Genomic DNA, 14662 nt, shown 5'->3' on the forward strand with positions numbered 1-14662 from the left:
GACATTTCGAAGCTACGTTTGCGGTGACGAAACCTCGAGACGAGACAAGAAGTCGGGCCATTTCCAGCCATGTTTGTTGGCGACCAAAAGAGGTATTTTACGTCAAACAATGATGCTTTCATAAACCTGACCATAGCGTTTTTTGTGGTTAAACCTAACCCGAGCATTAGCACAGCATTGTGACAAGAGATCCACAGAAACCTGGATCCAAAGAACCGTAAACGCTCAGTTTGAACTCACTTATTGGATAGTTTTAAGGATAGCTGGCGACCAAACCCAGATATTTTTCACAAGAAGTTGGACCATCTCCAGCCGTGTTTATGCCGTCAGAATCAGGTGTTTCTGGACGGAAGGTTGGACCATTTTCATCCATGTTGTGGCGACCAAAACCAGATAATTTTGATGTCTGGTAATCTCCAGCCATGATGTGGAGACAAGACCTTGAGATCTTTCTACGCATGTTGGAGGTGACAGAAACAGGATAAGTTAGGCCGTGATGGTGGCGACCAAAAGAGGTATTTTACGTCAAACAATGATGCTTTCATAAACCTGACTATAGCGTTTTTTGTGGTTAAACCTAACCAGAGCATAAGCACAGAACTGTGACAAGAGATCCAGAGAAAATTGGACCTAAAGAACCGTAAACGCTCAGTTTGAACTCATCTGCGGTTTATCTTACATTTATTCTGGCGGTTGTGTCGGGTTGAGTGCTGCAGACAAGACGGAACATCACACTGTATTTCTGTCTTTTCATTAGATCTGACATTCAGAGTACAGCATCAGTTTGGCTTGATTTATTTATAAAATCAGCTTATTCTTATACATCGAATCTCCCACGCTGCTTACCCTCCTTTTCATATGCTGCAGTCTGTATAATAATTGCCCCCAGCCAGAGGAAATAATACATTACACAGTATAACAGTTGAACTGACAAATGCAGACTACAACCTTGCTGCGCCCTCCCGAACCCTCTTGTCTCCCGTCTGCACCAGCCATAACTAATTTTTTTCCCCCTCACTTAATCCCTATACATCTCTTTTTATTCCCTCGCCCTCCATCACTCATTTCCACTCCTCTACGTCTCCCCTCCGTCGTCTCACTTTCCCCCCCTCTCTCTCTTGTCCTTCTCTCTTTCCTCTTCCTCTCGCCGTTTCGTCTCATCCGTCTCCCGCCTCTCCACCTCCCTCTCTACTCCCATTTCTCTGGCATCTTCATATCTATCTCTCTCTCTGTCAGGGGTAGAGGAGGCAGAGTATCATTTAGAGAAGATGGCTTTTTTGCAGACATGCCGATGCTCTCACACACACACACACACACTAGAAAACACACACAAGTTAGCCCGGCTATCCATTGTCTCCCAGTGCATCGCCGTTGCTTGGTGGGCAGCTGCTAAACTAGATGTTATAAAGTGCAACTGGTGCTCTGAGCTTGAGAAGAGAGAGTGATGGAAGGGGAAAGAGGGGAGTAGGAGGTGGAGTAGCAGGGGGTTAGGAAAGGGGGGTGAGGAAGGGAGGACGGAAGGAAGGAAGGAGGGGGAGAAACAGTGGATAGAAAGAGACGAGGCGGGGGAGATGGAAACAGGAATGAAACACAGGAAAAAAGCGAGGCGGGGGGAAAAGCAATCCTGTTGGCGCTGATAGATTTCTGGGAGAACAATGTTATCTCTGTCTCCCTCTCCACACACACACACACACACACACACTAATACACACAAATACACACACTTACACTGCAACGCACACCTTGTAATAGAGAGAGCTAACAAATCTTTGTGGAGAAGTACATGCATCCACAGCCTTTATTTTACAACCAAGAAACGGCTCCAAAGGCGGCGCAGTCGACTTACAAAGAAGCTGAACCCGGCCAGAAATAGAAACACGGTCAAACTCTGCATACAAATCCGTGTGTGTGTGTGTGTGTGTGTGTTTGTGTGTGTGTGTGTGTGTGTGTAGCATCTCGGAGTCGGTTTATTTACATTCCAAGCTGCATGGGGGCGTGTGGCGGGGAATAAGGTAAACCGAGGGAAGCTGTAAATAGCGGTGACAGAAAATCTGAGACAGGTGATACTCACGCTGCGTCGACAGAGCGTCAAAAAGACGTCCGAGGAAACATTTTCAAGAGAGCAGGTGATCTTATAGAGTTTGACCACCAGATGTTTTTAAAAAGTAGAATTCGGCTGTGAACCGTCTGAATGTCAAACACCCGGCTTGTTCCCTCCCTGTTGGATTGAAATCTGTCTCTGAAATGTTTTGCAGCTTGCTCCGTCATGGAGAACGGCTGCCGCGTTCAGCTTCATTAAAACTGTTACAATGGATGAATAGTTACAATGGATGAATAAAGGCAAACCAGGAGTCAAAAAAAAAAAACAGCAACAAAACATGCACAGGGACGTCTCGAACAACTCATGCAGCATAATCAACTTCTCCGTGGTTCATTTGTAAATCAAGTATTCTTCAAACTGTTGCTGATACTTGTGGAAACACACAGACATTGAACTAAGAGTCTCTGACTGTTTATTGGCAGATCCAAACTGTCTCCAGGTAGATTTAGGAAGTCTGGACCGCGACTCATATCCGGGTTTTTCTAGTCCGGATGCTTTTGCCGCTGAAATCAGATTTTTAAAGCGTCTTTTCTGTCACTGGAATAAATCAGCCGCTCCTCGACTTAACAGTACCAGATGATTGATAATTCTTCCGTCACCGCCGTACATACTGACTGACGCCTACCTCGTTACCACAGCAACCCATTCAGTCGCTGGTGCCTGATCTGATCCATTACAAACAACAGAACGGCCACTCTGTCGCTGTGAACACGGCCTTTAATGCTGACTGACGAGTGTTGCCAGGAGGACGATAACCGGATCCTCCTTAGTCTCACGTTAACTAACCTGAGATGTGACTATACACGATGTGAAGTGTCCAAGAAGATTAAGCTATTAGATTAATGACCAATTGGAAATGGAATGAACACAATGCCTCCCACATGGTCCCCCAGCAAAATCCTTTATCCTCTTCTCTCGCGCCAAAACCAAGTACTTTAAGCCAAAACATGATTTTCTTCCTGAACCGTAAAACCGTAAGCACAACATTGCCACAACATAAAAATGCAACTAAACCCTGAAGACACATGATGTTTTAACACACTTTGCCAACATTTATCCAGGTCATTGTGTTGATTTTTGATTGTAAGCTGCATCTGTCACAGTTCCGACTCTTCAGCCTGAGTATTCATTGTTCTGTAACTACAGTGTGTCGATGTTGTATTACAGAAAAACGTACTCTGGATTTTCTATGAATGATTTCCTCTGCTTACACGCTGTGATGTGCAGCGTGTGCTACAGGAAGTAATAATAGATTTCAGCCTGCTGTTGGAGCCTATTCCTGTCAACCAGGTGAACCCATGAATGCATTATCATCTGTTCAGCGCAGAATAGTAAACTCACCTCTGGGTGTTTGCAGCAGTCTGGATCTGTATGTACAATGATTTACCCTGAAATAGAATAAACCTGAAGTGGGCTTTGTCGATGGAGCAGTTTGAGATGTTTTCTCCGGACATAATGCAGCCGAACTGCTTTGAATCTACAACTGTTGGTCCGCTGTGAACTTTTTTTCCCGAGCCCACATGCGGTGAGTATTTCATACTCTACAGAAAAGGAGGTGACCTTCTTTTGTCACCTCACAACAAGAAGGTCTCGGCCTTTACCGAGCGCACTTACAGCTCCCGGAAACCGTTTCTGGTGAGATGTGTTTGTTCCTGCGCTGTGACAGAACCGAGAAGTCAAACTGACCCCTCCGTCTCCTCGTTGCATACAAATGTGTGTATACTCGCATTTCTTATTAGTCGCTTATTTGCACTCCCCTCTGCAGAGAGGCAGCCGGTGATTGGGGAGGTAAACTCTCTCTCGCTGAGGTTTGAAGGTCAGCAGAAAACAAGAGACATCTGGGTGACATATTGTTCTATATATATATGCTTAGGTTACTTAACCATCCGGTCGGGGCAGATGGTCGCCCACCGAGAGTCCAGGTCGCGTCCCAGTCGCCAAGTGCTTGCTCAGGAGGAAATATTGGGTAAATAACAGGCTCGACCTGATCCAAATAACAGGTTAGAGGCACTGTATAAATCAAACGGGCTCAACTGGAATTACAACTGTTTTAATATGATGCTAATTAAAGGGATATTCTGGTGTAAGTTTAATCCATGGTCTAACACACCATGAAACTGTGTTAGACTCCCTCTCGAGAGATCAAGTTAGCAGACCGCTAATTTACGGAGTTTTATAAACCTCAGAATCGACCACATGACAACAATACACTGCAGTAAATGGATCCAAATATAAACCGCCAGGAAAAAGCCACAAATAATGCTCAGAACAGCACCAAACTTCAGCAACAGTACAAATAGGGTCTCAGCACATAGTCCGGGGCATCTAACCTCCGCTAGCTTAGCTGGATTTCTACTGAAAAGCTGACTAAATTTACCACTCTTCTGCAGCAGCTTCCTGTTGACGGAAGTCCCGACGAGTCGATTACCGAGTGCAGTAGAGTTCTGCGGCTCATTGATGAAAATGTATGATTATGACTCCATGGAAAAGCAATCAAAGTTCATATGTGTCTTACCTGCCAGTTTATAACAGTTATTATCGAGAGAGGACAGGGAAAAGAACGGAACTGAGCATTTCTAACCGCACTCGGTCATCGTCGCGTCTGGACTTCCCCGACCCGGAAGCTGATGGAGGAGAGTTGAAATCTGTTTTTAGCTTCACAATAGAAATCCAGCTAAGCTAGCGGAGGTTAGATGCCCCGGTCTATGTGTTGAGACCCTATTTGTACTGTTGCTGAAGTTTGGTGCTGTTCTGAGCATTATTTGTGGCTTTTTGGTGGCGGTTTATATTTGGATCCATTTACTGCAGTGAATTGTTGTCGTGCGGTCGTTTCTGAGGTTGATGAAACTCCGTAAATTAGCGGTCTGCTAACTTGATCTCTCGAGAGGGAGTCTAACACAGTTTCAAGGTGATTTAGACCATGGATTAAACTTACACCGGAATATCCCTTTAAACTATAGTCAGCTAAAGAAGTGGCAATATGGTCAATGCCCACATGCTTTCATGCGTCCTTCGTGTCGCCGTGCATGTTAAGGAATACAACCCATAGAGTCAGAGACAAATCCGTCTTACATGAACCTCCACTTGTCCTTTGCCACCTTCTTAATCACATTTAATTCTCATCCAGTCTCCTCCCAGCTTTTAACTACCTAACCTAGACCACTACATCTTTAAAGATTTCATCACAGAGTCCTCCATCTGTGAAGAGTTTTGCTTTTAGACGTTTTATTATAGCAAGTGCATGAATCCAATGACCAAAATACTCAAACATTCTGTCATTGTGCTCCTCGCGGACGCTTTCAGGGGAAATAAATTATTCCCTTTTTTTGCCGGAGACGCCCTGGAACATCCTCAAGCACCCGCGGGGTCCTTGAAGTCGGCGTTAGCGGTCTCTTGGAGGAACATAAACACAACTCCTCTCACCTTTCAACCAAAATGCAGCTCAGCTCTAACCTTGATGTCTAGACGTATGTATATTGGGCCGGGGGAACCTGGGAATATCAGTGACAAAACGGTCAACAGACCGCGGTGAAGGAGCAACAGAGGCCGCGGAAAGAATCCGAGGATTTAAGACGCCATCTGATCTGCAGAGTCGACCACAAGGCAACAGACCAGACGGCAGGAAATGGAGATGTTTTTTTCTTCTTTTCCATGATGCAACACAACCAATCATGTGGCATTTTACACTTATCACAGACGGTCACAAAGTGGCGGCTGGTGTGTGAAACACTCGACCGGTTCAGCCGGCGAGCCTGGAAGTACGAAACCCGATGTGGCGCTTCGTGATTTTGTTATTTTTTTTAATAAATGTGGCCTTTTGTCTGCGCGAAACCTGTCAAAATTAGATTAGTTTTCCACAGCAAGCATGGCCTTTACACATACACAGACACACTCAGAGACACACACAGACAGCAGGGCACACACTCACACTCACACACACACACACACACACACACACACTCAGGGATAGACTCAGCTTCCTATGTGTGAGGCCAATTCATTTTGCCACAAGTGGTCCCAGATTGGATCTGGTCAGAGTCCCATTACGTCTCACCTTGGCTGACCTTAAGCTGCCCCACCCCCGACACACACACAAAGACACACACACACACACACACACTTACACATGCACATATACACACACACACAAATGTGCTCTCTAAACCATATCAAAACACACACACACACACACAGGTAGCCTCATCACGACACAGGTCAGGTCATGAGGATCTGGTGCAGACACACACACACACACACGCGCAGACAGACACACACCAGGCGGTATTGATTGTGTGTAACGTTATCTAGATGGGATCATTTCTATTGATTTAGAAAGAGGGGTCACTCTGATCAATGCTATCTGCTCGTCTGCTGTGTCATTAGAGCAGAGCCTGAGTGCCAAAATATCTGACTATCTCGTCTATCCTCTTAGAGAGGCCGCCGAGCGCGGGGTGAATTACCGGTTTGATCTCAGGTATCAACAGCGCCCCGACACTGCCGACGTGCCCCGGAGCAAGGGCATCTATATGTCATCTGTGTTTACCACTTGTACGGGACGTTAGCTAGCGACCGCCGAACAGAGATTACACAGGTAGTGGATCACGAGGTAAACAGCTTGAGTCGCTGAGGAAGGCTTCAGGCTGCAGCGTTTTGTGTGTTTGAATAGAGAAATGATTATCGATTAAAGCATCAGAATACTGAAAATAAGCGAGCAGTCCGATCTGGTGCAATGCATCTCCTCTCCATATTGATTAAAAGCAATTGTTTTCTTTTATTAAACACTTGTGGGGGCTTTTAAAGACGTGCAGCAAAACCTGGAAACTGGAATCTAATCCTGGTCGCTGCTGAAGACTCAGCCTCCGTACGTAGAGCGACAAAAATCTAATAAATGCAACTAAACTACTGTGAACTTTTCACAACACTACACAGACAATGAAAGTGTTTGCATGTGAAATCCCATTTATGTAAATCTTATCAAGTGAAACGCCCGGAGAGCCAAAATATCTATTATATTGTCATCAAACTGTCACTGCGACCTCAAACTTAAAGATGTGTAACTTTGGTATCATCACACATCATGTTTGGTGTAATAAATATGATTAGACTTGTCAGCGTGCTGCTATTCAGCCAAAAGATCCTCGATTTGGGTAAAGAAATCTCCCTTTTAATGTTTGTACTCAATTTAGCAAATAAAAAACAATAAATGTGCCTTGATGTTACACAAAAAAAGCAAATGCAGAAATAATTTTTCCATTGATGCTGAGCCTCCTGTTTTATGTGAATTTTAAGCAAATTATCCTTTATTTACATGTAAACAAGTGTGATTTTACATCAAAAACCAAGCAATCCCTTCAATTTGGCCAATAAATTCTGCTAAATTATTCCATGAATCTCCTTCAATACATCTTCTACTAATCAGTTTATCAAGCCACTGCATAAAAAAGCAAATGTTAAGGTTATGTCTTCACATGTTGAAGCCCTATGAGAGTAAAAATATTAATTCCTAATGATTTATGTAAATGTTATCGAGGGAAATGACACAAAAAAAACACACAAAATATTAATTATTTAAGCGTAAACTGGAAACAAAAACTTCATGCAAACATTAAGTTCTTTGTCTTTATGAAGTCTGGTTAGAATAACTGTGATCAGACTTGTTACTCATTACACTTCGCTATAATTCTAATTAAAAACGAAGGAAGACATTCAACAGGAATTGATGTAAATGTGCCACAGAACCACAGAACCACAGAACCGGTGCTATGACTCTTAACTTTGCAGTGAATAAGCTCTTTAATTTTGCAGATAAATAACATATAACAAACAACAACGATACCGTCATGGTGCTACTCATCATATATATCCACTAAAATAACAGTTATTAAAAGTTAATTCAAACATTTTAGTTATGCAAACACATCTGTATTTATTCTGCTGAGAGGAGACACATGTTAACTTCATTATCATTAACCAGAGACTTAAAAACACACTGGAGCTGCAGTGTTGTCATTATTATTTGTTTGGCAGAATGGGACTGTGTGCGTTCTCCTCCCTCCTTCTTTATTCCCTGTTGCTCTCTTATTTCCTCATTCTCTGCCCTTTAATGTGTGTTTGGACTTTAGGCTACTGTCACTGCAGTTTTTACCAATTCAGATAAAAACATATATTGTTTGTTTGTCTTTATTTTCAAGGCAGTAAAACAGTAGAATAGTTTTGTAGTTGCAGCCTGACAAAGAGCCCCGCATGTACTCTAGCGCATTCAAGATAATATGTGGGTGGTTTTCTCATCATCTCGAGCAGATTTTGGGGCGATCGTTGGGTTGGAAATCCATCAAACCGATCCTGCGAGGAGTTTTACCCGCAGCTCTGCGTACCTGCGTCGCGATAACAAGAAGAAATGGTAATGCCAGGTGTGAAAAAAGGTTTCCAGATACACATCTAGAGATCTGCAGATACATAATCCTGGTTTGAATTCTCCGAGGTGTGTGCGTAACCATTTCAGTGTGTCAGTCGGACTCCCAGATGTGTGTGTGTGTGTGTGTGTGTGTGTGTGTGTGTGTGTCCCTCGGGCTGTCATGACCAGATGTGTCCCTTTTTCCCATCATTTTACGCACCGCTGCTTCTTAGACTTCATCGAACACACACACGCACAGACTCAGACACACATACGTTTGCAGAGGTGTTGACATCACACACATTCTTCAGATAGTCGTGTCAGAGAGACTCGACTTTACTTTACTCCAGGAAAAGTAATAGATTACAGGCTCTGACATGTACTCAGAGTATCAGAGTGAAAAGTCTCCTTCTGAAGGACATTTGTGGTCAAACTGAAACTCACGTCGTGTTAATATGATTCAAAGACTATTAAAGTTAAAGGTAGAATCAGTAGGATTTGTCCCAGCTGCTCCTGAACGCACCACAAAGACAGTTGATTGTTGAGTCTCATTCCCAGGACGTCAAATAGACACATGTTGGGTTGGTAAAGCGTCCCGAGCAGCAACAAAGAGAGAAAATCAGAAACTCTCTGCAGATACGAGACACTAACACGCCTTTTCTACGTCTTTTTCACGTTGTTTCATCTCGCTACATCTACCTCGAAATCCGTCTTGTGGAAAATCAGCTGATAAAACCAAAGTTACGAGCCTGTTTTGAAAATGTAGGGAGTAGAAAATGTAGATATTTGTGTTCAAACGTGAGACAGAACAGTCGAAAAGATAAATAGCCGAATAAAATACAGACACCTGACAAAGATCGATAAAATCTCAATTATATAAAGTGTCATAGGATTTTTTTTTTTTTTACGAAGGTGACGAAGACATCCTCTGACTTGAGCTCTTAAAAAAAATTGTAATTAGTCAACAGGGTGTTATTATCAACAAGCTTATCAAAAGTCTATCAGTTTTTTATTCATGGATTCAGTTGCAGATTTTAGGGCCTAATCAGAAATTACTGCAGTCGTTCCAGCTTGATAACCAGTTTCTACTCATTTTATTTTACTGTGGCGGCGGGCGGCGTTTGGCGTTTGGCGGCGGCGTCTCTTCCTGACCTCCAGGTGTCTTTAGTCTGAATCGTTCCCTCGAGTATCGACAAAAAAATGTTAAAGGATTTATCTCATTTTCCTGTGGCTGAGAGGACACGAGGTTCGCACAATGACAGGAGTGAATACGCTTCCTGTTCACACACACACACACACACACACACACACACACACACACTGCAGAGTCGCCTCCAGTCAAGCGTGTCTTATTGGCCTTCTGTTTGACTTCCTATTCGGCTCAGTGTGTGTGTGTGTGTTTCCCAGTGTGAGGGTGTGATAGATCCAGATGGAGATGGGTTTATAATCACGGGACAGTTGTTGTTTTTATTATTATTTTATGGTTGTTTTTACTGCTCACTAAACTGGAATGAAGAGCGGCGGGGAGACGACGAGAGCGCCGACGAACGAGGAGAAAAACGGAGCGATGAGGGGAGGGAGGGAAGTACGAACAAATAGAAAAGTAAAGGTTGCAAAGCTCTCGATGAAACAAAGAGAGAGATAAATAAAGAGAGTAAGAAAAAGGACTGATGATGATGAGGAGGAGGAGGATAAGAGGAGAGAAGAAGAGGAAACGCAAGGTTGCTTGAAGGAAAGAAGGGGAAAATATAAACACAAAAGAAGAGAAATAAAGACAGAGTGGTTCTTTGAAAACAAGGAGAGATGACAGAGGTTACACAAAGATGAGAGGAGAGGAAAGGAGGAGCAACAAATGGAGACAGAAGGAGGGAAAGAGGAGAAATAAAGACATAAACACAAGAAAGGGATGAGAAGAGGAACAAGACGAGGACGCGGATGGCAGGAAATAAAACGAAATGACAAGCGAGGTTTTAAAAGAGGGATTGTTGAGACAAGAAGGGTCAAAAGAAACAAAGAGGGGTGAAAACGGGAGATAAAGGAAGAGGAGGAGGAAGAAGGAGGACGGGAGGAAAAGACGAGTAGAAAGGGAAGGTACTGATGTCTGGTTGAAAGGGAGGGAGGAGACGAGAGATCAGAGGAGAGGGGAGCAGAGGATAAGTACCGATGAAGAGAGGGGAGGAGAGAGGATGAAGAGATCAGGTGAGACCAAGAAACACAAGGAAGAGGGGTGAGGAGAGGAGAGGAGAGGAAAGGAGAGGAAAGGAAAGGGAGGAGAGGAGAGGAGGAGAGAGGAGAGGAAAGGAAAGGAAAGGAAAGGAAGAGAAGAGAGAAGAAGGAGGAGAGGGGAGCAGAGGATAAGTACTGATGAAGAGAGGGGAGGAGAGGAAAGGAAGAGAGGAAAGGAAAGGGAAGAGAGGAGAGGAGGAGAGAGGAGAGGAAAGGAGAGGAGGAGAGGAAAGGAAAGGAGGGGATGAGAGAGGAGAGGAGGAAAGGAAAGGAAAGGAAAGGAAAGGAAATGGAAAGGAAAGGAAAGGAAAGGAAAGGAGAGGATGAGAGAGGAGAGGAGGAAGGAAAGGAAAGGAAATGGAAAGGAAAGGAAAGGAAAGGAAAGGAGAGGAGGAGACAGGAGAGAAGGAAAGGAAAGGAATGAATGGAAAGGAGAGGAAGAGAAGAGAGGAGAGGAGAGGAGAAGAAAGGAAAGGAAAAGGATAGGAAAGGAGGGGAAAGGAAGAGAGGAGGAAAGGAAAGAAAATGAAATGAATAGAATGGAATGGAAAGGAGGGGAAGAGAAGAGAGGAAAGGAAAGGAAAGGAAAGGGAAGGGAAGGAGAGAGGAGAGGAGGGGACATGGTGGCAGATATCATGAGAGGAGAAAAAGGAGGAGAGAGGAGAAATAAGGTAAGAGAATAAGAAAAGGTGAGACAGGTGAGGAGCAACAAATAAGGAAGAGATGTGACGACAGGGAGAAATGAGGAGAAAGCAGAGCTGCTGAAGTCGTACTGAGAGGAGGAGGAGACGACAGGAGGAGGAGAAAATGAAAACAGAGACAGATAAGAGGAGATCAGATAAAGATGTGATGTATGATCACTCTGATACTTTGAGTTTATTTAGCTGATAACACTAAAATAACACGACTTTGACTGGAAACACGAAAAGACTGAGCACGATCATGTTGTTGGTGCATTCAGGTGTTGTCAGAATAATCAGAAAAAATAACTCCAATCTATGAAAATCTACGTGAACGCCTCCTCAAGTCAGAACAACAACGGAAATACTGTCGTGGTTTTACGGAAAGTTCTGGTCTTCTTCGTGGCCTCCATATTGTTTCCTCCGCAGACAGAAGAAGGACTTTCCTAACGTCTCCTGTCATGTTCCTGCTCACCTTGATCCTCCACACCTGCTGCCAATCACTCACCTGCTGGCTCTTCCAATCAGCCAACCCCTCCTATATATATATATATATATATATACATCCATCCTCCGCTGGTTTCATCCTCATCTGCTCATCGCTTCACAACTGGATTTTTGCCAGCTCCCTGCCTGGTGTTGTTTGCTTTTGTCGGCGTGACCTCGTGACATTTTCTCTTCTGAGCTTCGCCTCACGTCCTGCGTGTTTCTCTGAGTTTCATCTGCTCAGAAAACATCAACAGCGATATTTCACAGCTGTTGTGCTCTCCTCTAGTTTTGATGCGAGGTTCTCCAGGCTTTTGCGGACAAACAACCTATTTTTGACATTTTCTTTCTGGAGGAGCGGTCGAGTAGAAACGTCTCGTCGAGTGCGGTCGAACAACAACAAGGAGAGAAGGAGTGAAAAATTGCAAAATGTTAAGAGGAGGGCAGTTCTCTCTTTTCTTTCAGACGAGAGGAGATAAAAAGGACAAAAACTTCTCAGTTAAAAAACAAAAAATCTCCGAGCTTTTATTTCTTACTTTTCTCTCCATCTGCTTCCATTTCCTCTGTCACTCTCTCTCTCGCTCGCCGTCCCTCCCACCACATTCGCAGGGTTCATCTAAGTCGCGTTGACGCCCACTCACCTCCAACATGCTACCTCAGTTTCCATGGTAATCGAGTAGCGACCGCGCTACATAAATATATACTTTAACATTCAGCACTCCACAACTCATTAAGAACATCTTCGGATGAAAAATTAAACCTCTCGGGGTTGTTGTTCCTCTTAAAGGGGCCACGCGGCAGGAACACTTAAGGGGCTTTTGTGTTTCTCTAATTCCTGCGAGCGTTTGAGTTTCATGAACCTGTGAGGTCGACGACGGCGGCGGCGTGCAGCAGCAGCAGCAGCGAGGAGCCGCTCCGCCGAGCGTGACACGACGGTAAATGTGACCCGGGGGGATATTTCACGAGGAACAAGAAAACGTTTTCTACTTTCTTGACTCATGAGAGAGAGTCAGAACAAAAGCCTTTTTGGGTTTAAACGCTCCGGCACGGAGTCGCTCTTCCATTCAGCCGTCTGTGAAGCAGCCTGAGTGGGTTTGTGGGAGCTGGCAGGATTGTTTCTGCTGATCCTGCTGCACAAAAGCGCTGAAAAAGTTTCAGATAATAAAGGTGATTGTAGTAAAAACGTAGCGTAGCTGACATGATGAGTGACCATCACCGCCTCTCCTCCGCCTGCATCCGCTCCACCGGCATCTCATATAAATGCTTTTATTGATTTTCTCTGAAAAGCTTTTACTCATAAACGGTTCCTCTCGGCTCGAATATATAGAACTTAACAAAGAGATTAAGTCGGAGATAAAGTCTGTTTTCACACGCACTTCTTCATCCTGATTGAATAATTCACACCGAAGCTCGACACTGTGGAGTCTCTAGTTTCAGACCTCATTAAGGACGTGATTCATCTTGTGCACTACAAGCTCCTTTTTGACCAGAATACTGGTAAATTTAAGGAATAAAAGTTTTGTTTTCAGCCCTTTTTCACCAACAATTTAGCTTCTTTTTGTTCCTCATTTTTAGGAGCAACACTTCGGCCTCGACCTCCCAACACATCAGATGAAGCAGCCTGATCACGTTTGTCGCTGTAGTTACGCCTCTAACGTCTTTTCCTGACGCGATGGAGTAAAAGAGCAAGACGAGCGACAGTCGGGAAAGGTTGGATGAGTCACACGCTTGTCTCGAACTTTGTGTCCTCAGAGTGAGTCAGGGGGCTCTGATTAAATCATCTATAGCACTTGGGCGTGTCCAACTCCGTTTGCTAGTTAATGGCGGATAATCAGGCCGCAATCTGAGGTAGACATGGGCGTGTTGTAGGCGGAACATAAGTCGAACCGATCAGGACGTCGTCGTCTCTGTCGCCCTTTAAAGGTGCACTGATGTAGTTTGGGGGAAAGAAATTGTAAAGTTCTTTATTTTACTGATAATCAAACTAAATAAACGAGCTCTCTTTGTTTTCACGACTAAACAAACTGACCTTTAAAGAACAACGCAATGTTTCATGCTGTTTACATGTGGCGGACCCTGCCACCTTTCTACCTTCCTCTGAGCACAGCTTGTTTATTCACTTGTGGACAAAATACACATTTCTGATATTCTATTATTACCTCATTGATATTGTAAATATAGAAATTATAAGATTGAATTTCAGGGGTGTGCTCCTCAAGATAGCAATCACACACCTCACTTTTAAGACCAACGTGTACAGACACACACAGGTGGAAATGTGAGAATGACAACATGACACTTGTGCTGTGACGAACGTAACACAGAGCCCAGGATGTTTTCCTGCCACATAAGAAGAAGGTGTGAGATGTTTGTTTTTTTTTTGCAGTGATCTGTCAGACGTGTTCGTCAAAGACTTGTGATGAAGACTTGTAACAGGAGAGGATTTTTTTAAAGTTTAACAATAAATTCTGCATCGTCTTCTGCGTTAATCTCGACGACAATCACGCTGATGTCGATCGGGCTCTAATTCATAATTAATAGACGTGTAACAGTTTTCTTTCTGTACTCTTAAATGTCAACATTTACTGCTGTCCTGGGTGTCTGTGAGCGTTTAACAACAACATGTCTTCAACGCATGAAGATTTCATGAAGCCTGATGTGAAAACGTGTCTTTCTGCCATGAATCAGCTCGGTACGTCTGGTTGATCCGACTGAAGAGCTAAAACGTGTCTTCTTTGGATCTGTAGCGCACATAAAACATGTAAAAGTCATTTT

The 14662-nt window shown here is 43.9% G+C and overlaps 1 protein-coding gene across 1 annotated transcript in view; it reads right to left on the minus strand.

Annotated features, from left to right (window-relative positions):
• The window catches only part of LOC115596433 (uncharacterized), an 82264-nt gene that overhangs the window by 52257 nt on the left and 15345 nt on the right, over positions 1–14662 (minus strand). The window lies entirely within an intron of this gene.

The sequence above is a fragment of the Sparus aurata genome, chromosome 15, assembly GCF_900880675.1.
Source record: "Sparus aurata chromosome 15, fSpaAur1.1, whole genome shotgun sequence".
Classification (NCBI taxonomy): domain Eukaryota; kingdom Metazoa; phylum Chordata; class Actinopteri; order Spariformes; family Sparidae; genus Sparus; species Sparus aurata.